Genomic DNA, 13,604 nt, shown 5'->3' with positions numbered 1-13,604 from the left:
GTCTGCAAACTTACTGAGGGTCCTCTCAATGCCCTCATCCAGGTCATCAATAAAGATATTGAAGAGGACAGGCCCCAGCACCGACCCCTGGGGAATACCACTCGTGACCAGTCGCCAGCTGGATTTCACTCCATTCACCACCACTCTCTGGGCCCGGCCCTCCAGCCAGCTCCTTACCCAGCAAAGGGTGTACCTGTCCAAGCCACGGGCTGCCAGTTTCTCCAGGAGAATACTGTGGGAGACAGTGCTGAAGGCTTTGCTGAAGTCTACGTAGACCACATCAACAGCCTTTCCCTCATCCACCAGACGGGTCACTTGATCATAGAAGGAGATCAGGTTGGTCAAGCAGGACCTGCCCTTCACAAACCCATGCTGGCTAGGCCTGATCCCCCAGTTGTCCGGCAAATGCCACGTGATCTCCCTCAGGACAATCTGCTCCATAACCTTCCCCAGCACCGAGGTCAGGCTGACAGGCCTGTAGTTCCCCGGATCCTCCTTACGACCCTTCTTGTAGATGGGAGTCACACTGGCAAGTCTCCAGTCTTCTGGGACCTCTCCAGTTGACCAGAAACGCCGATAGATGATGGAAAGCGGCTTGGCTATCTCCTCTGCCAGCTCCCTCAGCACTCTCGGGTGGATCTAATCCAGCCCCATGGACTTGTGGCAGTCCAGGTGGAGTAGTAGGTCTCTGACTGTTTCCTCCTGACTCATGGGGGGTTTGTTTCGCTCCCCATCCGAGACTTCCAGGTCAGAGAGTAAAAAATTCTTGCTGTATTCCAAATTATTTTAAGTAGATATTCCAATATCCTAACATACTTTTGTCTTAAAGAACATTTTATCAAAAAATATTTCGTTGGAAAACAACACATGGAAAGAGCTGCTGACTGGCAACATTGCTGGGGCAGGAACTGATGGGTCCTCAAGCTGGGTTGAAATAGGTGTATTGATTCTCTGAGCATGTTGGAAGGAGGCCCCAGGGGAGGATCAACTGGCGCAATCAGACACTGGTAGTGCCTCCAGGGCTCTGGCAAGCATCTGAATAAAAATAGTGGGTTGTTTTTCATCAACTGCTTTGTTGTCTTGCTAAACTTAATGACGTTCTTGATCTAGTTTATAATTCTTTGTGAATGTACATTTCTATTATAGTTGACGAGCAGGTCAGAGGGTTTTTTCATTTTAAATAGGTTTAAGATTATATTATTCCAGTTTGGTATTGGGATTAAAGAACAAACTAGTAGTATAGCAAAGTGAGTTTTGCACCACTGAGTTTGTAATCAGAAAATATAAACTATATCTTTTTCTATTACTGTACAATAAAGAAAAAAATGACAGCCCCTGGACAAAACGCACATGTTTATTTCAAATTGTTTGTCACAAGAAGAATATAAAATACATATTGCTAGCATTTTAAGGGGGAGATTAAGGATCAGAGTAAATACAGATCACTTCCACAAACATTTTACTTAGTTAAAAATAACAAAAAAAACAAACAAAAAAGCCAACATGTTTTAAGCAGATACATTTCCATTCTTTCATATCTACACTTCTCATTCATCAGTGTAAGTTCTCAAAAAGAGAAGTTAGAATTCCTCCTACAAATAAGTGTATAAACTTTTGCCGTTATGTTATCATTCATAATAATTAGATTAATGGTCACCAGTAGAATACCTCTGTGCCTAAACAATAATTTAGTTGTTAACATACTTTATTTTACAGAAATTTATACTATCTAGGTATAGAAACTTCTCCTCAAATCAAACAGCAAAAAAAAAAACCAAAAAAAAAACAATTTAGCAGGATCAGAGTAAGGACAAGGACATTATCAGATCTTGTGAAAGAAACATGACCTGAAATACTAAAGGGAAGGTAATAATACCCTTACCTGCCCTAGCCACTATTCATTGATCAGTAAGATAAGATGAAATAAATGTCCTGCTTTGTCCTTATATTGGTAATGAAATGGGAAAAAAAAAAAGAAAGAAAAGAAAACAAAAGGACTTTGCCAAGAGGTATGCTGTTTTCAAAAATTATTGACGGCAAATTCCTTTAGGTACTCTGGAAGACTCTATCTCAGGTAGTGGAGCCAACTAAACTCCATTACTCACATCATTACTGTGTCTTTCTTAATGCTTATATCAAATGTCCTGAGATTCCCTCGCCAAGGATTTTGAACTTGGCTCAGTAGATCCACAACTAATTCCTTCTGTAATGTTGACTGCATAGTCTATTTATTCATTTACAGTTTATCTTTATTTTGCAATCTAATTTAAAGTAATAGTATAACATGTCTCATTTGGTGCAGAAGGTAACTGCCCTAGGTACATGTGACAAGACACAGATATTTTCTTTGTTCACCATGAAAGTTCCCACTAAGTTAAAATCTTCAGCATCTTTACGCTTTGAGACAAAGTATTTTTGGGAGAGGTAATAGCTGACAGATTGGTAGGATTGAAAATAAACTTTCAGGAGTAAAGTTTTTGTTCAGGTCTTAAAAAGGAATGGCAAGCTTCCAGATTAGCAACATGCTGAGAAAAGTTATACTCAGTGTTTAGTTGATTTTATTTACCAGTGAGATACGGAGTGAAAATTTAAGTAGTACTTGCAAAACCACGGACTTTTACAATGGGAAATATGGTAATGCTATTAGTTTCTACATGAGAAGAAAGGGAGATCATATTTCCTGAGGAAGGAAGGAGTAAATGTAATAAAATAATTAAATAAGCATTTATAGAGAGTTGGTGTTATTATCTAATATTCAGCTGAGCTTTGGATTCTATTTTTCAGGCTCAGATGTTTCACTGAACTCAATTCTAGATCAGTGATAAGAAGTCAAACATAACGGCTTTTTTTTTTTTTTTTGAAACTTTGTCTCTCATTAGTAACTAAGTATTTATGCTTTTTATTTTTTGTTTATTTGCCTGCTTTGTTTTGTTTTTAAATCTGTTTAATTATGTAATAGTTTTATAGTGCTCATCAAATATATTTTTCAAAGATATTACCATAGAAAAATATATCTTATGAGTAAAGCTCACAGATTCTGAGAGAAACAAGCCCTAACTCTAGAATATGTTATCAACACAACAATCAAATTTAGAAGAGTAACACAAAATAATTTCTGTGTTAACAGACGAATACTGCGCATTCCAAAGGAAGTTTGAAATGTATAGCAAGGATGTAGCCATTGGTACCTTTCATGTGGGGATATTACTTACCCAGCAGAAGAATGCTAGTTTGTTTAATTGTGTTACATTAATAGACAAAACTAACTTCATGATCCTTGATACTAAATTGGTGATTTTTTTACTTATCAAGTAGATGCCCTGACTAAATGATTAGTATTGTCCTTGCTAATTAGCTGTGAAATCCTTTGAGGAAGAAAATTTTACCATCTTAATATCTCTTGAAATTGTTTGCCAGTCTCATTGGAGTTTTTCAAGTTTCAAAAACTTAAACAAGGCAATAGAAATCCTTTTGTCTCCTAAAAAAAATATTTTGGAGAAGCATTAAATGAAAAACATTAACTGTCATGGTGGCGTGCCACTTCAAGCTAAAGTGAGGGAAAATCCAATGAAATGTTTTAGATTTGTTTTTAAAGTATTTATGGAAATGAAAATCTAAAATATTAAGAAATATTGAGTCAAATTAAGAACACTGTGAAACTGCATTAAAATAAAAAGGGAGACAATACAGACATGTGTCATTGTTTCACATAAATAAGTATAAAATGTAATTAAAACAACTTTTTATTCCTGTGAATATTTGGCTTTTAAGTATTCAGTAGAAGATATTGTTCATCAAGTCAGCAATTTTTCAGAAAAAAGAATCATCTGCTCAAATTTTTTATAAACCACTTCTGTTTGAGAGTTACAAGGACAACACGTTATTTTTTTTTCATACTACTTGCAAACATCCAAACATGTTCAGAAATAAATAAATTATTCTAATAACTGTTATAATCATTTTCAACATAATTCCTCTCATTAGTGATTTTATTTATTGATTCAAGGGATAACATTTTCATTTACGTTCATTGGCATGAGTAGTTTTTTTGATATATTCTTTCCTTTTCCTTGATTGAATGTATATAATCATGTTAAGCTGAACTCCTATATAGTAAATAAAGTCTTTAATTTAAGGTCTTAGTTTGGTACAGAGCATAGATTTGAAGTGAATCTCCTAATTAACCTCACACATCACAGACACCTATGTCTGCATCACAAGGTTGTTTCAGAGAGTGCAAGCTTGATTCCCTTTGGATAAAAACGAAGAAAACACAGAACAAAACCTTTTCTAGTACTCTGTAACATCTGAAATCACTCAAATCCAGGGGGGCCAGTCCTTAATCAGCTTAAGTAAAACTCATATTGTGTGGGCATTGGATCCTCAGTATTTAAACTTTCAGTCTGAAGGTGGGATTTCATGGAGCAGCACTACTTACCAATATAGACATACACACTAAATATTCCAAACAGGAAAAAACAGGGAAAGAAGAGAAGGTCCACTTGATGTATAATTCACTGACATGGAAACAACTCTGAAATCTTCTGGTCAGATCAGTATGTGTTCTGGTATTGCATCTTTCCATAAGATCCATATGAATCTGCAGTATTAAGGCTTAACATTGTCATGAAAGCAAAGTGAAAGAAATATTTATTTAGGAATTTTGAAAAATATTGGAGACCTCTATATTTTATCAGCTGATTTTGAATCTGTTCAGAAACAACTTTTCAAAGATGCCTTCACTCATTCTACCTTGTAGCAGAGGCAAACTGTGTTTTGAATGAGAACATCATGTCCCATTTCCTTGTTTGCCACATTTGAGATATTAAGCAGATTAAACACACAACTTCCGTTGTCTCTTATGTGGTAGAATCAAGCAGTTCAACAACACTAGGAAAAGATTTATTATTTATTTCTATTCTTTCATTTTCAAATGGGTTACTAATGTGTTTAGTACCTTTCATGGTTTGTATTTTCTTTGAATTCCAAAGCAACAAATGGGGCATCAAGATCAAATTGAGCCTTTAGAAAAAAAATAACAAGCAATAATGTTATCATGTAGGGCTAAGTAGAAAGACAATGAAAAGCTAGATGTGCATTTTCTTATCTAGGCTACAATTGTTCAAATTTTCATAGGTTCAATCATCGTAAATGTTGACATTTCTGAGGAAAAAATAGATTACAGTTTTGTATAGTGTTTTCTCTATTTGCCTGCCTAAGATTCATATCCATCTCTTGTTGTCAGCTTGAGCAATGTCTTCTCCCCCTGGAGAAGCCATTAGTGGTTTTAGCATTATTTTCTACAAGGCTTGACCATTCACATAGATTCTCTCATCTGATAGCACTCCTTCTCTTTAAATGGTCTCACCACTGTCTTCTGTTTTCTTTCTGTTTTTCCTAATCTCCTTTCACCTATGGTTGTATAATTAGGAAGGATATGTGCAGATTAAAACAGTATGAATTCTCCCTGTTGTGTTCAGAACAGAATTGAACAGAATAACGGAACAGAATAGAACAGAATATCCTGAGTTTGAAGAGACCCTCATATGTCTTCATACATAGACTCTTCACCATATACATAGCCCTCCTTTGGGCACTCTTTAATAGTTTTTTGTTCTTGTATTGTGGTGCCCAAAACTGAATGCAGTGCTGAAGGTGAGCACTGTGCACTAGCACAGAGCAGAGTAGGAGAATCCCTTCCCTTGGCCAAGTAGCAGAGTAATGCCTGCTGCGTGACAGTATATATATAATCTCTTTCTTTAAGGTGGGACTGAACAGCAATTTCAGTCTTTGGAAGTGTTTTACTGTTAAACTGTAGGAGCTGATACACAACAAAATTCTTAAACTGTTGTTATGGAAGATTTAAAGCACATATAAATATTAGATACTCCTAGCTGAAAAGCCCTCCAACCTAGACAAGTATAGCTGGAATCAGCAAGTAAAGGAAGCTCAGGGTGATATTTCATGGACTAGGCAGTGATATATCCTCCTTTGCAACCCTCAGGAATACGGTTTTAGCAATAGCTTGTCAATAAATATAAATCTAAAATATTTTCTTTTATTATTATATCCTATTTTTGCTTGCTTCATATATTCTTCCTCTTCTAGAATAGCTGTACTTAGGTTTCCAGTTCAGCAAAGTACTTCAGCAGGTGCCTATGTGTAAATACTTGAGTTATCCTGCTGAAGACTGCTTGTCTATCTAAAATCAGGCACCTACTGAAGAAGCTGATTGAATTAGGGCCTGTGTGATCTCACGTGCAAACCATAATTGATATCAACAACAAAAATAATCCATCTTGGCAGCCAGAGGTTTTCCCTGGATGTTTCCCCTGATTATTTTATTGATTTTATAAATGTAGAAGGTGTTGGTTACAGGTTTGAAAAAGAAACCCGGATCCCAGAATCAGTGTTCCAAATTTCCATTGTGAAAAATAAAAAAAATCAGTACAGCACTTAAAGTGTGTTACAAATATCTTCTGAGTTAAGGCAAAGGACTGTGAATGAAAATAAACTATTTTATATATTAGGTGAAATATTATTGCCACAAGCCAGCAACCAAATATTTACAAAAGATTATCATAAGCCACTCAATGTTAGCAGAAATTCTTGTGTAAGAAGCAAGAATTTTGAACAGATTTTGAAGATCTGAACTAGCAGAGTACTTGATTTTTACTAAAAGTAATGATACTATCAGTACATAGTATTAGCATCTATTCTGCAGGGAGTTGCACTCTGTGGTGCACATTGTCTAAATGCTAGGTAAGTATTCTGACAAGTGTGTAAACCCAAATGCATGTAGGCAGCAGAACATACCCATCTGCATGCCCATTTTCTCTCAAAGATGTTCCAGGATATGGCAGGAAAGGTCCATGGTTCACTCAACATGTTTAAAACTGTTCAGTTAATCTGTTTTAAAGCATAGACTCTGACATGAAATTTAGAGATTCTTGAGATTGTTCTGTGTGTAGTCTAAATGTTGTGAAAGACATATCCAATGTTATTCGGAACTTTTGTCCTTAAAACACTATGCATTCTCAAACAGGGGAGAGCATAACTCCACTTCTACTACTGCTTCCTCCAGACTTCCCACTCATTTAAATAGAATTAGTTTCAGGATGTTTAAAAGTCTTGTCTTGTGTGAGCGTAAAATATGTAGGTAGATAGATAGATAGATAGATACCTACATAGATACCTACACAGATACCTACATACCTTCATAGATACATAGATAAACACATAGATTTATATATATATATATATATAAAGTAGCTGCTGACCAGTTGATTTTTTATATCAATTACAATTATCAAGGATAAATTTTCCAGTTCGATAAAGAGACAGATTTTGATAAAAATATATGACAAAAATATGTGATGTAAAATGAAAAGCCCTTCTGTGCTTGAATATGACAATATTCAGTACCAGTACATGAAGATTATATACATACCACAAGTGTCTTGTAGGTGATGATTTAATTTTTTTCTTTCAGTTTGTACCATTTTTTTCTAAAGATTTTTCTGACTTACAGATTGCATCCTTAGCACAAGTATGTTCTTCTAAAAATGTCATAATCAGTTTCTGAACTCATGCCTTCTACTGGCAAACATAATATCCTGTAGCAGTGTATTCTAATGCTTTACTATAAACAAATCACTGATTTATTTAAATCTGCTTATATTAAGCCTTTAAGTGCCTAAATTAAAAATCAAGGAAAAAAAAAGAACAAAACAATTGTACTTAATCTCATTTTAATGCTCATTTTAATACTAATCTTGAAAAAGAATTTAGAATCTGATATTCAAGATGTGGGTGCATCATGCAGTTACAGAATGATGATTCTCTTCTTTTTTTTTTTTTTTTTCCCATGTAGTCTCCTTTCCTGCTAATTGTTTCACTTTTAGTCTGCTTTTGACCACTGAGCTAGTTTTTCCAGTTAACTACCCTTGGTAATTCTAAGACCTCCTTCTCAAAAAGTAGTAGCTGATTTTAAGGCTAACATTTTGTACGATATTTCAGAGGGTTTTCTTTTTTTCACTTTAGTCACTTTGTCATTGTTGATACTTCATTTTATTAGCCAATCTTCCACCTATCACAATGAGATCCTCTTGCCCCTTTTCACAGCCTTTTTTAAAAAACTATCCTATAGTTACTTGTATTAATAGCAAACATTCCAGCTTCATTAATGATATTTGCTTCCAAGCCATTTATGAATATGCTGAATGCCAGTTTTATCAGCACTTCCTATATTTTCATCAAGCTCTTGAAACTTCTTTAGAATGCGCTTCCCACTCTTACATCATTTTAGAAATCAAAATATTAGTCTTATGACTGTATCTTATTTAGTTTTCTGTCTATGTGTCTGTTAGGAATGCATATTTCAATGAAATGACCCTTCAATACAAGGAATTCAATTTGGAAATGTCAACAGTTTACGGGCGTTTGGCCCGGTTCAGTGACGAAGGGGACGGGGGACACACGGACCCACGACCCGGGAAAAGGGAAAAGGGAAGAAGGGTAAGGAGATGGCCCTGAGAGCAAAGAACAGTGGCAACAATCTGAGGAGAAACAAACTAATTTACTAAATAAGATATCGGAACGCCAAACAACACACTATAATACAATATAATTACAATTTAAGCTGATAAATCCAATACAGAGAGAGAGAATGTCCCAAAATCAAGGTAGGCCTTACTCTACTACCGACGATAAGACGGCTGGAGAGCGAGGTGCTGCCAAGACAAGAGACGGGCGGAAAAAGGGACGAGGTCTCGTGATCTGCAAGTTTTTATCTTTTCCCTCTGGCCGGAAATGGTAACAGAGGAGCAAAGTACCACGGGGACTGTAGTAGTCCTTCTCTTCTGAGAACCAGGTACATTCACTACATGATGTTACGATGTGGAATACCAATAACCGAAAATCATAAAACCATGACAGGAAAGAAAAGTTAAATTTTTGAATTATTCTGCTTTTGTGCTTGCTAACAATGACGCTTGATTAAACTTAGAACATCAAATTATCTGTTACAACATTAAAAAATATTCATTCCAGGAAATATATATTTATTTTAGTTAAAATACTGGCAACACCTACCTTATTCATATCTCGAATATATAGTTCATAGCCTAAAATAGCTGTTTTGCAAGCTCAAAAAGTAGTCCCATAAAGGTATCAAATATGTTAAATTTAAAATATAGTAAGATATGTATGTGTCAACATATTTGAGAAATTACTAGTTGATGTCTAACTATGGACTGTTTTTATAATCAGTGGAATATGATAAGAAGGTTTTTTTTATTGGCTGCCTATGCTCTCCTAGACATTTTTCTTAAAAGGTAGTGAATCTCCTGCTTGATTGGATAGTTCTCTCATCAATTATATTGAAAATATATGTTCATCAGTTTGCAAAAGCATGCAACTATCAGATGGCTGAAGCTGGAATCCTATCATTTTTCATTCAGTTAAAATGAATGCTAAAGTCCTTTTATTAAAAATGAACTGTCTGCCAATTTTACTAAGAACATATGCTAACAACACTTCTGCTCTAAAACACAGGTACAGGATACAAACACTGTAAGGTTTCATACAAACTCAAAATTGTGCAACCAGCCTAAGTGCAAAGGATGGTAAAACAGGGAAAGAAACAGAAATCTTCTTTTGTAATGTAAAAGACCATGCACAAAAGTGGAGTGAGAAAACTCTCCTTTCATATAACTGTGTTTTAATGTTGAAGTGTTCAAATTTCTCATGGTGACTGTATCATTAACTTCCACTAAAAGGCAATTTATAGACTTGGTTGCAACTCTCTTGGATACGAATCATAAGGGAAATGTGGAAAATTAATTTTAGAATATACAGTATAAGCAATTTGAAATATAAAAGTAGAATTAACTGTAGAAAAGGTGACTACCTTGAGAATATTTGCACTTTTGGGATTTATGTAGACTGATAACATTGCATTCGCAGGGGGTCGGAAGTTAAAATGTTTCAGTCTCTGCTCTTTTCATGTTTATTTCAATATTTGTGACAGATAGCAGAACCATAGAATCATTTAGATTGTAAAAGATCAAGAACACCTATCATGTAACGCTACCAAGTCCACCAATAAACTCTGTCCCTAAGTTCTACATCCACTTATCTTTTAAATATCTCAATAGATGTTGACTCTACCACTTCCCTGGAGAGTCTATTCAATGGCTAATGAATCCTTTTCTGAAAAAAAGTCTTCCTGACAATCTAATCTAAACCTCTCTTGGTGCAACTTGAGGCTGTTTTTTTCATGTCCTATCATTTGTCACCTGAGAATAGACTGACAGCCTCCTCTACCACCTCCTTTCAAGTACTGGTAGAGGGCGATGAGGTCTCCTCTCAAACTCCTTTTCCAGCCCAGTTCCCTCATCTGTTCCTCGCATGTCTTGTTTTCTAATCCTTTATCAGCTTCATTGCTATTCCCTGAACACATTCCAGCAACTCAATATCTTTCTTGTAGAGAGGAGCCCAAAAACTGAACACAGTATTCAAAGTGCAGTTTTGCAAGTGCTGAATACAGAGGGACAATCCCTTCCTTAGTCCTGTTAATCAGACTATTTCTGATGTAGCCCATGATGGCCTTCTTGGCCATCTGAACACACTGCTGGCTCATATTAATCTGACTGACAGTCAGCATCTCCAGATTCTTTTCTGCCAGGCAACTTTCTAACTACTCCTTTCTGAGCGTGTATCTCTGCACTGAGTTGCTGTGATCCAGGTATAGCACTTGGCATTTAGCCTTGTTGAATGCCATACTACTGGGTGTGGACCATTGACCTAGCCCATAGGTGTCCAACCCACGGCCTGTGAGCTACATGCAGCCCTGCATAGCTCACACTGTGTCCTGCCCCCTGCCCTATATCATCATTACAGCAGCTCTTCCCTGCCAAGTGGTGTGGCCCAACCATGTGCACACACCCATTGTCCAGAAAAAAAAACAAACCAATGGTGTGCTATTAGCAGTGTCGAAACCAGGACAAGGGGAGAGTGCAACGGAGTGCTAACTCGAATTAGAATTTTCAGAAGTATTTTTCGCTAGGTTTTGGAAATACTTGTTCTTCCATGTGAGAAAGTAAGTCCATCCTGTTTATCAGAGATGTAAATAACATTTAGAGCAGACTAAATTTATAGTTTCCTGGAAAAGATATCTGATTCATATCTCTAAACAGATAGATGATGTACCCTTTTTCTCCAGAGATGTGGCGGATACCCTGTCCCTGGAGTCATTCAAGGTCAGGCTGGGCCAAGCTCTGAGCAACCTGATCTAGATGCAGACGTCCCTGTTCATTGCAGGGGATTTGCTCTAGATGACTTTTAAATATACTTTACTAGTAACAACAGTGTTCTGTATTTGGCACATACTGGTGATATTCTGGTCTCAGCTGTTTTTATTTTATACTGGAAAAGGCAAAAACAATATTTCTGAGCATAAGATACAACAAGAACTCACAGAGATCAAGGAAGATAAACCAAGTTTCAACTACTACCACAATGTGAAAAGGAAAATGTCATGTTAGCAACAGAGAAACAGTCAAAGAGTAGATATGTTAATAGAGCTGATAACAAATGTGGGTAGATTTCAGGTTTGTTTCTATTTATCTCTTTCAGATCAAGAAACACACACACACCAAAGAAAACCCAACAAATCTAACCCCCCAAAAGAAACCCCAAATGCTACAATTGGTGATTATGAGATTAAAAAACCTCAGAATATGAGAGCTGTTCCAAAGGTAACATTTCCAATTTTATTATGTTGGCCCATGACATCAGAGGTGGATGGTGGTGGTACAGCAGTAGAGATTGAACCTTCCCACCGATATTTCTTTACATTTTGTTGCCATGTGACTGATGGTAGTAGAGGGGCAGTCTCACAAAATGGCATCTGACATGGAAGTGCATATGAAGAAAAGCAACATGAAGAAACATGAAAAACAGCCATGTTCTAGATAGTCATGCAGTTTTATGGCTGCAGTATGCTGGCTCTTGTTCATAATTGGTAAAAAAAAGCATAGCTAATGGTGATGACTGCATTGAAAAATAGTAGTTTGTAGCCTTGAATTTGCTCTATCAAATAATGTTATTGTGCTCTTTGTATCTGTTTTTGTTTCTTTAAGAGTGACATATATATTTAAAATTTTAGGGCTCAGAAAATCCTCTTACTTTTAAGCATGAAAAGGAGTAGGCATTGGCTTCCAAATAGTGACAAAAACATGGTGCTGTCTAACAAGATGTTTCATTCCATCTGAGATCTAAGCCATCCTTTGGAGATGTCTATCAATGCACATTAACTATACATGCATTCCAGCATGATTACGCTCCAACTTGGAAACCTCATTTTGATGCCTTATTTATATGAGATGATTCTTGAACTCTTCACTCAATCCTTCTCTAGAGGGAGCTGGTGATAAAGCTGTTACTGTCTTTGCTTATGACAGAGTTATTATTGTTTTCATCCTAGGATCTTCAGATATATGCTACTCATTTTCTGTGGTCTGTACTTGTAGCACTGTAATTCAGATGTCATTTTTTAAATATATGAAATCTCACTGTTTCTGCAGAACACTGCGTGCACACTCCTCTTGTCTTTTACTACTTTATAATTTTAGTTGATATCTCTAAGTGGAATAAGTTGCTTTGCATTATTTGGTTATTTTGCAAAAGTTACATTAAAAAAACATTTTTGATAATAAATAATCAGATATGATGTGAATGATGAATGATATCACAATGAGCTAGAAACAATCATGGTTTAAGAAGAAACAAAGCAAATTCAAAATAACGTGATTTTTAAAATAAAATGGTAGGGAAGAGAAGAACTGTATTGTTACATTCTTTTAAATGTCAGGCCCACTGAATACATTTGCTCATGTGAAAAAGAACTATTTAAGAATATTGCCTGGGAACAGATTTTGAAAGTGTCGCATGCCAATTAACACAGTACATGTGAACAGAAGCATAATGAATTTGAAAGGATAAGATTCCCACATGCAGAAAATGTCAACAGGGACATAATCACCAACTATAGCATACGGTATATTGAGCTCAACAACTTGTTTATACCATCCTGAATCTCCCAGTAATAAGATCCCTCTTTATTAACAAAAATACAAAGGAACATAGCTGAAGAGCTATTCAGAAGTGTCACTTCTTTTTTGAGATTCAGGCATGAAAGTTTCTTTAGAGATTGATGTGCTTTCTAATGTCAGTCTTGATATCATATATTCCAAAAGGTTTTGTATAGCATTAATACTATGGATTTAAATTCATAATTTAATGAAGTTGCATGACCAGCATTCTAGGCAGGAGTTTTCAGCTAGCAAAGTAGGTTCTTTAGACAGCTTATATTTTTCTTCATTTACATCTTGCTGGCAAGAGGATATGCAGCTAGTTGCTGTGAAATAACAGGGTTACACTGGATGATCTTTCTTGAACTTCCTGATTTTTTCAGAACTTTTCATCTCAAAGAGAAGATGATCATTCTGGCAGTATCCTAAAAACACTCAAATCATGGACAGAGAAAACAAGAAGGTATTAGATTAACAAGATCTGAGCCTTAAAATCAGACTTGATCATTC

This window comes from Numida meleagris, chromosome 3 (genome assembly GCF_002078875.1).
Source record: "Numida meleagris isolate 19003 breed g44 Domestic line chromosome 3, NumMel1.0, whole genome shotgun sequence".
NCBI lineage: Eukaryota > Metazoa > Chordata > Aves > Galliformes > Numididae > Numida > Numida meleagris.
Note: the sequence above shows the minus strand (reverse complement) of the source record.